Source organism: Eschrichtius robustus, chromosome 1 (assembly GCF_028021215.1).
Source record: "Eschrichtius robustus isolate mEscRob2 chromosome 1, mEscRob2.pri, whole genome shotgun sequence".
Taxonomy (NCBI): Eukaryota; Metazoa; Chordata; class Mammalia; order Artiodactyla; family Eschrichtiidae; genus Eschrichtius; species Eschrichtius robustus.
Window position 1 is genome coordinate 169762791 of NC_090824.1, and position 11536 is coordinate 169774326.

At 35.7% G+C, this 11536-nt stretch overlaps 1 pseudogene; it reads left to right on the top strand.

Annotated features, from left to right (window-relative positions):
- Window positions 1-8416: 8416 nt before the first annotated feature.
- On the top strand, window positions 8417-10456 carry LOC137761251 (heat shock cognate 71 kDa protein-like; annotated as a pseudogene).
- Window positions 10457-11536: the final 1080 nt, after the last annotated feature.

Here is an 11536-nt window from a genome sequence, read left to right on the forward strand (position 1 = left end):
TGCCACCAGAGAAGCCCAAGGCTTTATTTTTTAAAACACCAACTCTTAGCTTGATGTTTTTCTTTTTTTTTTCTAGTCTTACTCCATTATTTATTCTCTAATCTTTGCTCTTTCCTTTCTTCTCCTAATTTTGTGTGTAATTCTTTTTTTCTACTTCCTTGATGTATAAAGATAGGTTGTTTTTCTTTTGAAAACTTTCATTTTTTTAAAAAAAGATTTATTTTTATTTATTTATTTATGGCCGTGTTGGGTTTTGTTGCTGTGCGCAGGCTTTCTCTAGTTGCGGCGAGGGGGGACTACTCTTTGTTGCGGTGCATGGGCTTCTCATTGCGGTGGCTTCTCTTGTTGCGGAGCATGGGCTCTAGGCCCACGGGCTTCAGTAATTGTGGTGCGTGGGCTTCAGTAGTTGTGACTCACAGGCTCTAGAGCACAGGCTCAGTAATTGTGGCGCATGGGCTTATTTGCTCTGTGGCATGTGGGATCTTCCCGGTCCAGGGCTTGAACCCATGTCCCCTGCATTGGCAGGTGGATTCTTAACCACTACGCCACCAGGGAAGCCCGAAAACTTTCATTTTTTTAAATGTAGGCACATAAGAAGTACTTTTGATGTACTCTGTAAATTGTGGTATTTTGTATTTTTATTTTTCTCAAGATACTAATTTCTTTTGATTTCTACTTTGACCCATTGGTTATTCGGAGTGTGTTGTTTAATTTCCATGTATTTGTGAATTTTTCAGTCTTTTCTCCTATTGAGTTATACTTCCATATCATTGTGATTGGAAAGCTATGAGGTATGATTTTAATGTTAAATATGTTAAGGTTAGCTTTGTGTCCCAGGAGTTATATATCCTGGAGAATGCTTTATTTGCCCTTGAGAAGAATGTGTTTTATGGTGTCGTTGGATGGAATGTTCTGTATATATCTGTTAGGTTTACTTTTCTAAAGTGTTAAGCAGGTCAATGTTTTCTCATTAATTTTCTGTCTGGATGCTGTATCCACGTTTATAAGTGGGGTATTGCAGTACCCTACTATTATTTTATTGCTTTTTCTACATGTAATATTTGTTAATGTTTGCTTTGAACATTTACATGCTCTAGTATTGGGTGCTTATATATTTATACTTGTAATAGTCTCTTGATAATTTGACCCCTTGATCACTGTATAGTAACATTCTTTGTCTCTTGTGACTGATTTTGATTGAAAATATGTATTATATCATATACGTATAGTTACTCCTGCTCTCTTTTGGTTGCCATTTGTATGAATTATCTTTTTACATCCTCTCACATCCTTTATATGTCCTTAAAGTTAAAGAGAGTCTCTTGTAGACAGCATATTGTAGGTTCTATTTTTAAATTAATTCAACCACTTTCTGTCATTATTTTTAGAGAATTTAGTCCCTTAATGTTTAACTTAATTGTTGATAAGAGCTTACAATTACCCTTTCATTGCTTTCTCTTTGTTATTGTTGTTGTTCCTTTGTATTTTTTTGATGTGCTATGAATTAATTCTTTATCTATTGTGCAATTACAATAGATTTTTCTTTGTAGTTCCCATGAAACTTAAATAAAATATCTTGTATGTAAAATATATTTAAGTTAATAATAACTAATCTTTAATTTCAGTAAAAACTCATTATTTTACATACATTATATCTATTCTCATTATTTTATGTAAACAATAAATTATCCCCAGAAAAAGATTTTTGTGTACACAGACATATATATACACAAAGATACATACATATATATACAAATACACACATATATGTGTATTGGTATATTTTTCTCTATATATAAGATTTATTATTATATTGAAGGAAATAGTTTGATTTTCCTTTTCTTCAAATCTATATTATCTTTATAAGGAGTTCATGATAATTTTATTCATATAGGCTTTTCATGTGTTGTTAGAGTTATTTTTATTTTATTTTATACTTTTAAAATTGCAGCCTCCCTTTTAATATGCCTTGTAACTGCTTGGAATGTGTCTATATGAACTGTGTACTATATGCTTATGTTACAGTCTTTACGATATTTTATTGTCTTATTTTCTGAAACAATAATCCATTGATTCTTTGGGCTTACTAAATATATATCCATGTGCTCTACAAATCGAGATGATTTTAATCCTTCTTTTCCAAAGGTAATTTTTTGACTAATACATCAAAGTGTTAAGTAAGTTAGGTATCATATCTCCTAGTGATCTTTCTGACAATTAGAGGAAATTAATCTATTATTTCTCTGTAGGTGAACTAGTGTTGGGGGTATGTGATATTTCTTTGAGTACATATGTATTAATATCTTCTTTATTTTTTAAGTTATTACCTGTAGAATTCTACCATGCTACTTTCTTTGCATCTATCAAGTTGATCACATGCCTATCATAAATTTATAAGCTGAGTAGTTATATTTCCTAACAACCAAAACATTGGAGTCCTGGTGTAGGATTCACTTAATCTTGCTATAACGTTTTTTTCCTAAGTTAGGTTTATTAAGGTATTATTCATCTTTTTCTTTAAGTTTTATTGAGATATAATTGACATACAGCACTGTATGTTTCAGGTGTACAGCATAATGATTTGACTTACATACATCATGAAATGATTATCACCTGAAATGATTATCACAATCAGTTTAGTGTAAATTCATCATCTCATATGGATAAAAAATTAAAGAAATAGCAAAAAAAATGTGATAACTCTTAGGATATACTCTCCTAACAACTTTCATATAACATAAAGCAGTGTTAATTATGTTTATCATGTTGTACATTAAATCCCTAGTACTTATTATCTTATAACTGGAAGTTTGTACCTTTTGACTGCCTTCATCCAGTTCCCCCTCCACCCACACCCTGCCTCTGGTAACCTAAAATCTTTTTTTCTGTGATTTTATCTGTTTGTTCTTGAACTGTAATTGACCTACAATACTGGTAGTTCCAGTTGTCCAACATAGTAATTTGATATTTCTGTACATTTAAAAATTATCAACACAGTAAAGTGTGTTTATGATATGTCACCATACAAACATATTACTTAGTTAATGACTACATTTCCCAAATTGTATACCATCTCATACCCGAGACAGATTTATTTTGCATCTGGAAGTTAGTACCTCTTAATCTCCCTCACCTATTTTTTCCTCCTCGCACTCCCCTTTCCTCTGGCAACCACCTGTTTTTCTCTGTATTTTCATAACTGTTTCTGTTTTGTTACATGTTCATTTGTTTTGTTTTTTAGATTACTCAAATAATTGAAATCATACAGTATTTGTCTTTCTCAGTCTGACTTAGCATAGTATCTTCTCTGTCTATTCATGTCCTCGCAAATGGCAAGATGTCATTCTTTTCTTTGGCTGAGTAATATTCCATTGTGTGTGTGTGTGTGTGTGTATACATAGACACACAGACATCACTTCTTCTTTATTCATTAATTGATGGATACTTGGGTTGCTTCTATATCCTGGCTATAATAAATAATGCTGCAGTGAATATAGGGGTGCGTATATATTTTCTAATTAGTGTTTTCTTTTTCTTCAGATAAATACACAGAAGTGGAATTGCTGGAACATATGGTAGACCTGTTTTTAATTTTTTTGAGAAATAGCCATACTTTTTTCCATAGTGGATGCACCAATTTACCTTTCACAAACAGTGCACAATGGTTACCTTATCTCCACATTGTTGTCCACATTTGTTATTTGTTGTCTTTTTGATAATACAATATTCTGAAAACTGTGACATGATGTCTGGTTGTTGTTTTGATTTGCATTTCCCTAGTGATTAGTGATGTTGAGCATCTTTTCATGTGCCTGTTGATCCCCTGTATGTCTTCTTTGGAAAATTATCTCTTCAGATACTCTGCTCATTTTTTAACTGGGTGCTTTGTTCTTTTACTCTTGAGTTTTATGAGTTCCTGATATATTTGAGGTATTAACCCTTTATCAGATATACAGTTTGCAAATGTATTCTCCCTTTCAGTAGATGGCATTTTCGTTTTGTTGATAACATCCTTCTCTACACAAAAGCTTTTTGGTTTAATGTAGTCCCATTTGTTTATTTTTGTTGTTGCTTCTCTTGCCATAGGAGATATATCCAAACAAATATTACTAAGACTGATGGCAAAGAGTGTACTGCCTATGGTTTCGTCTAGAAAATTTATGGTTTCAGTTCTTACATCTAAGTCTTTAATTCATTTTGAATTTATTTTTGTGCATGTTAAGGGAGACTAGTCCAGTTTGATTCTTTTGTAGGTAGCTTTCTAGTTTTCCCAGCACCATTTATTGAAGAGGCTGTCTTTTTCCCATCATATGTTCTTGCCTCCTTTGACGTAGATAATTTGTTGGTTCATTTCTGGGATCTTGATTCTGTTACATTGATCTATTTGTCCATTTTTGTGCCAGTACCATAGTGTTTTGATGACTGTAACTTGGTACTGTAATTTGATATCAGGAAACATTATGCCTCCAGCTTTGTTTTTCTTTTCAAAATTATTTTGGCTATTTGGGGTCTTTTGTGTGTTCATATAAATTTGAGAATTATTTGATCTAGTTCTGTGAAGCATGTCATAGATATTTTAATAAGGATTGTGTTGAATCTATAGATTGCTTTGGGTAGTGTGGAAATTTTAATATTAATTCTTCCAATCCATGAACACAGTATATCCTTACATCTGTTTGTGTCTTCAATTTTTATAAGTCTGTTATAGTTTTCTTTTTTTATTTTATTGAAATATAGTTGATTTACAAGTTGTGTTAATTTCTGCTGTACAGCAATGTGACTCAGATATATATATATATATATATATTCTTTTACATATTCTTTTCCATTATGGTTTGTCACAGGATATTTAATATAGTTCCCCGTGCTATACAGTAGGAACTTGTTGTTCATCCATCCTATGTCTACTAGTTTGCATCTGCTAACTCCAAACTCCCAATCCTTCCCTCCCCGACCCCGACACCCCCTTGGCAACCACAGGTCTTTTCTCTATGTCTGTGAGTCTGTTTCTGTTTCGTAGATATTTTCATTTGTGTCGTATTTTAGATTCCACATATACGTGATATCCTATGGTATTTGTCTGACTTACTGCATTTAGTATGATAATTCATTTAGTATGATAATCTCTAGGTCCATCCATGTTGCTGCAAATGGCATTATTTTATACTTTTTCATGGCTGAGTAATATTCCACTGTATATATACACATCTTTATCCATTCCTCTGTCGATGGACATTTAGGTTGCTTCCATGTCTTGGCTATTGTAAATGATGCTGCTGTGAACATAGGAGTGCATGTATCTTTTCGAATTACAGATTTGTCTGGGTATATGCCCAGGAGTGGGATTGCTGGATCATATGGCACCTCTATTTTTAGTTTTTTGAGGAACCTCCATACTGTTCTCCATAGTGGCTGTACCAATTTGCATTCCCACCAGCAGTGTAGGAGGGCTCCCTTTTCTCCACACCCTTTCCAACATTTATTACTTGTAGACTTTTTAATGATGACCATTCTGACTGGTGTGTGGTGGTACCTCACTGTACTTTCTATTTGCATTTCTCTAATTAACAATGATGAGCATATTTTCATGTGCTTATTGGCCATCTGTACATCTTCTTTGGAGAAATGTCTTTAGGTCTTCTGCCCATTTTTCATTGGGTTGTTTGTTTTTTATTATTGAGTTATATGAGCTGTTTGTATATTTTGGAAATTAAGCCCTTGTTGGTTGCATCATTTGCAAATATTTCTCCCAGACTGTAGGTTGTCTTTTCATTTTGTTTATGATTTCCCTTGCTGTGCAAAAGCTTGCAAGTTTGATTAGGTCCCATTTGTTTATTTTTACTTTTATTTCTTTTACATTGGGAGACTGACCTAAGAAAACATTGTTATGATATATGTCAGAGAATGTTTTGTTTATGTTCTCTTTTAGGAGGTTTATGGTGTCTTATAGTTAAATCTTTAAGCTATTTTGAATTTATTTTTGTGTATGGTGTGAGGGTGTTTTAGCTTCGTTGATTTACATGCAGCTGTCCAACTTTTCCAACACTGCTTGCTGAAGAGACTTTTTCCCCATTGTATATTCTTGACTCCTTTGGTGAAGATTAATTGTCCATAGGTATGCAGGTTTATTTCTGGACTGTATTCTGTTCCATTGATCCATATGTCTGTAGGTTTGTAGTATTGTCTGAAGTCTGGGAGGGTTATGCCTCCTGCTTTGTACTTTTTCCTCAGCATTACTTTGGCAATTCTGGGTCTTTTATGGATCCATATAAATTTTAGGATTATTTGTTCTAGATCTATGAAAAATGCCGTGGGTAATTTGATAGGAATCACATTAAATCTGTAGATTGCTTTGGGTAGTATGGCCATTTTAGCAATATTAATTCTTCCGTTCCAAGAGTATGGGATATCTTTCCATTTATTTGAATCATCCTTAGTTTCCTTTGTTAATTTTTTGTAGTTCTCAGCATATAAGTCTTTCACCTTCTTAGTGAGGTTTATTCCTAAGTAGTTTATTTTTTTTGATGCGATTTTAAAGGGAATTGTTTGTTTGTATTCCCTTTGTGATACTTCATTGTTAGTGTAAAGAAATGCAACTAATTTCTGTATGTTAATCTTGTATCCTGCTACTTTGCTGAATTCGTTTATCAGTTCTAGTTGTTTCTTGTGTAGAGTCTTTAGGGTTTTCTATAAGTAGTATCATGTCATCTGTGTATAGTGACAATTTTACCTCTTTCCTACCAATTTGAATAGCTTTTATTTCATTTTCTTGTCTGATTGCTGCAGCTAGGACTTCCAATACTATGTTGAAGGGAACTGGTGAGAGTGGACTTCCTTGTCTTGTTTCAGATTTTAGTGGGAAGGCTTTCAGTTTTTCAGTATTATTATACTGGTAGTGGGTTTGTCATAAATAGCTTTTATTATGTTGCAATATGTTCCCTGTATACCCACTCTTGTAAGGATTTTTGTCGTGAATGGATGTTGAATTTTATTGAGTTATTTTTCTGCATCTATTGAGATGATCATGTGTTTTTTTGTCTTTTCTTTTGTTGATGTCATGTATCACATTGATTGATTTGCATATGTTGAAACATCCTTGTGATTCTGGTATGAATCCAGCTTGGTCATGGTGTATGATCTTTTTTATGTGTTGTTAGATTTGGTTTGCTAATGTTTTGTTGAGAATTTTTGCCTCTATATTCATCAAAGATATTGGCCTGTAATTTTCTTTCTCGGTAGTGTCTTTGGTTTTGGTATCAGGGTGATGGTGGCTTCATAGAATGCCTTTGAGAGTGTTCCTTCCTCTTCAGTCTTCTGGAAGAGTTGAAGAAGAATCACTACAAGTTATTCCTTGTATGTTTGGTAGAATTCACTTGTGAAACCATCTGGCCCTGAATTTTTTTATATAGGGAGGGTTTTTTTTATAACAGATTTGATTTCACTTCTAGTGGATTGGTCTGTTCAAGCTATCTATTTCTTTTTGATTCAGTTTTGGTGGACTGTATGTTTCTAGAAAGTTGTCCATTTCTTCTAGGTTGTCGAACTTGACATATAATTGTTCGTAGTATTTTTATGGATTTTTTTTTTTGTATTTCTGTGGTATCAGTTGTGATTTGTCCTCTTTCATTTCTTATTTTGTTTATTTGGATCTTCTCTCTTTCTTTCTTGGTGAGCCTGCTCAGAGGTATTTCAATTTGTTTACCATTTCAAAGAACCAGCTCTTTGTGTGTGTTTTTGGGGGTTTTTTTTGTATTGTTTTTTAAATCTACATTTTATTTCCTCACTGATCTTTATTATCTCCTTCCTTCTGTTGACTTTAGGTTTTGTTTGTTCTTCTTTCTAATTGTTTTAGGTGGTGGGTTAGGTTGTTTGAGATTTTTCTTGTTTCTTAAAGAAGGCCTGTATTGCTATGAACTTTTGTCTAAGAACGGCTTTTGTTACATCCCATAGATTTTGTATAGTTGTGTTTTCATTGTCATTTGTCTCAAGGTATTTTTAAATTTCTTCTTTGATTTCATTGTTGACCCATTGGTGTTTTAGTAGCATGTTGTTTAGTTTCCATGTAATATTTTTTCTCATTTCTTTTTCTCTGGTTGATCTCTAGTTTCATACTGTTGTGATCAGAAAAGATGCTTGAGATAACTTCTATAGTCTTAAATTTCTTGAGGCTTGTTTTGTGCCCTAGTATGTGGTCAATCCTTGAGAAAGTTCCATGTACACCAGAGAAGAATGGGCATTCTGCCTTTTTTGGATGTAATGTCCTGAAAATATCAATTAAGTCTAACTGTTCTATTACATCATTTAGGATCTCTGTTGCCCTATTAATTTTCTGGCTGGAAGATCTGTCTGTTAATGAGAGTCGGGCATTTAAAGTCTCCTACTACTATCTCGTTGAACGCGGCGGCAGCTCTATAGGTTGCTGTTTTCTCCTCCAGTGGACCTGGGCCTGCGCTCCAGCAACCATGTCTAAGGGACCTGCAGTTGGCATTGGTCTTGGCACCACCTATTCTTGTGTGGGTGTCTTCCAGCATGGAAAGGTGGAAATAATTGCCAATGATCAGGGGAACCAAACTACCCCAAGCTATGTCACCTTTACTGATACCGAACGATTGACTGGTGATGCTGCAAAGAACCAAGTTGCAATGAATCCCACCAACACGGTTTTTGATGCCAAACGCCTCATTGGACGAAGATTTGATGATGCTGTTTTCCAGTCTGATATGAAGCATTGGCCTTTCATGATGGTGAATGATGCAGGCAGGCCTAAGGTTCAAGTAGAATACAAGGGAGAGACAAAAAGTTTTTATCCAGAGGAGGTGTCATCCATGATTTTGACAAAGGTGAAGGAAATAGCAGAAGCCTACCTTGGGAAGACTGTTACCCATGCTGTTGTCACAGTACCCGCTTACTTTAATGATTCTCAGCGTCAGGCTACCAAAGATGCTGGAACTATTGCTGGGCTCAATGTACTTAGAATCAATGAGCCAACTGCAGCTGCTATTGCCTATGGCTTAGACAAAAAGGTTGGAGCAGAAAGAAATGTGCTGATCTTTGATTTAGGTGGTGGCACTTTTGATGTGTCAATCCTCACTATTGAGGGTGGAATCTTTGAGGTCAAATCTACAGCTGGAGATACCCACTTCTCCACTTAGGTGGAGAAGACTTTGACAACCGGATGGTCAACCATTTTATTGCAGAATTCAAGCACAAGCACAAGAAGGACATCAGTGAGAACAAGAGGGCTGTCCGTCGCCTTCGTACTGCTTGTGAGCGTGCTAAGCGCACTCTCTCTTCCAGCATCCAGGCCAGTATTAAGATTGATTTCCTCTATGAAGGAATCGATTTCTATACCTCAAATTACCCGTGCCTGATTTGAAGAACTGAATGCTGACCTGTTCCGTGGCACACTGGACCCTGTGGAGAAAGCCCTTTGGGATGCCAAGCTAGACAAGTCTCAGATCCATGATATTGTCCTGGTGGGTGGTTCAACCCGCATCCCCAAGATTCAGAAACTTCTACAGGACTCCTTCAACGGGAAAGAACTGAATAAGAGCATCAACCCTGACGAGGCTGTTGCTTATGGTGCAGCTGTCCAGACAGCCATTCTATCTGGAGACAAATCTGAAAATGTTCAAGACTTGCTGCTGTTGGATGTCACTCCTCTTTCCCTTGGAATTGAAACTGCTGGTGGAGTCATGACTGTCCTCATCAAGCGCAACACCACCATTCCCACCAAGCAGACGCAGACCTTCACAACCTACTCGGACAACCAGCCCAGTGTACTCATTCAGGTTTATGAAGATGAGCATGCCATGACCAAGGATAACAACCTGCTTGGCAAGTTTGAACTCACAGGCATACCTCCTGCCCGTCCCCCACCGTGGTGTTCCTCATATTGAAGTCACTTTTGATATTGATGCCAATGGCATCCTCAATGTCTCTGCTGCAGATAAGAGTACAGGAAAAGAGAACAGGATTACCATCACTAATGACAAGGGCCGTTTGAGCAAGGAAGACAGTGAACGCATGGTTCAGGAAGCAGAGGAGTATAAAGCTGAAGATGAGAAGCAGTGGGATAAGGTGTCTATGAAGAATTCTCTTGAATCCTATGCTTTCAACGTGAAAGCTACTGTTGAGGATGAGAAACTTCAAGGCAAGATTAATGATGAGGACAAACAGAAGATTCTTGATAAGTGTAATGAAATAATCAACTGGCTTGATAAGAACCAGACTGCAGAGAAGGAAGAATTTGAACATCAGCAGAAGGAGCTGGAAAAAGTCTGCAACCCCATCATTACCAAGCTGTACAAGAGTGCAGGAGGAATGCCAGGAGGAATGCCCGGGGGCTTCCCTGGTGGTGGAGCTCCTCCGTCTGGTGGTGCCTTCTCTGGGCCCACCATTGAAGAGGTTGATTAAGCCAGCCTAGCATAGGTTTAGCATTGTTCCACACAACATTGAAGGATTTCTCCCTCTGTGTCTGTTAGTATTTGTTTTATGTATTTGGGTGCTCCTATATTGGGTGCATATACGTTGACAAGTGTAATATTCTCTTCTTGTATTGATGCTTTTATAATTTTATAGTGTCCTTCTTTATAGTCTTTGTTTTAAAGTCTATTTTGTCTGATATAAATATTGTGATCCTGACTTTCTTGTCATTTCTGTCTGCATGAAATATCTTCTTCCATGTCCTCACTTTCAATCTGTGTGTGTCCTTTGCCCTAAAGTGGGTCTCTTGTCGTCGGCATGTTTTAGGCTCTTGTATTTTAATCCAACCTGCCACTCTGTGTCTTTTGACTGGAGCGTTTAGTCCATTGACAACATAAGGTAATTATTGACAGATATGTATTTATTGCCATTTTAAACCCTGTTTTCCTGTTGATCTTATATTTTATTTGTCCTTTTGTTTTTTGATGGTTTTCTTTTGTATTATATTTATGTTTTCTTCTTTTTGGTTTTTGTGACTGTACTGTATATTTTTGATTTCTGGTTACCCTGTTTTTCACGTGCGTTAACCCCTTCTTATATTTACTTGCCTTAGACTGGAGTCGTGTAGGTTCAAACATATTCTAGGGAAAACATCTACATTTCCTCCCTCTCCTTCCACACATTTTGGGATTTGGATGTCCTCTTTTACATCATGTTTATCCTTTCACTGTTCCTTGTGGTTATCAGCACTTTCACAGAAAATTTTTCTTTTGTTTTTTTTTTTCAATGTGTGTACTGGCTTATTTAAGTGATTTATTTTCCAATTGTAATTTTCTCTTTCATATGGATTCTTACTGCTTTTCTCTTTAGAGAAGGCCTTTCAATATTTCCTTTAGGATAGGTTTAGTATTGCTGCATTCTTTTAGTTTTTGCTTGTCTGAGAAGTTCTTTATCTCTCCTTCTATTCGAAATGATAATCTTGCTGGGTAGAGTATCCTAGGTTGCAGATTTTTCCCTTTCAGGACTTTGATTTTGAATATATTTTTCCACTCCTTCCCTGCCTGCAACGTTTCTGTAGAGAAATCAGCTGATAGCCTTATGGGGGTTCCCT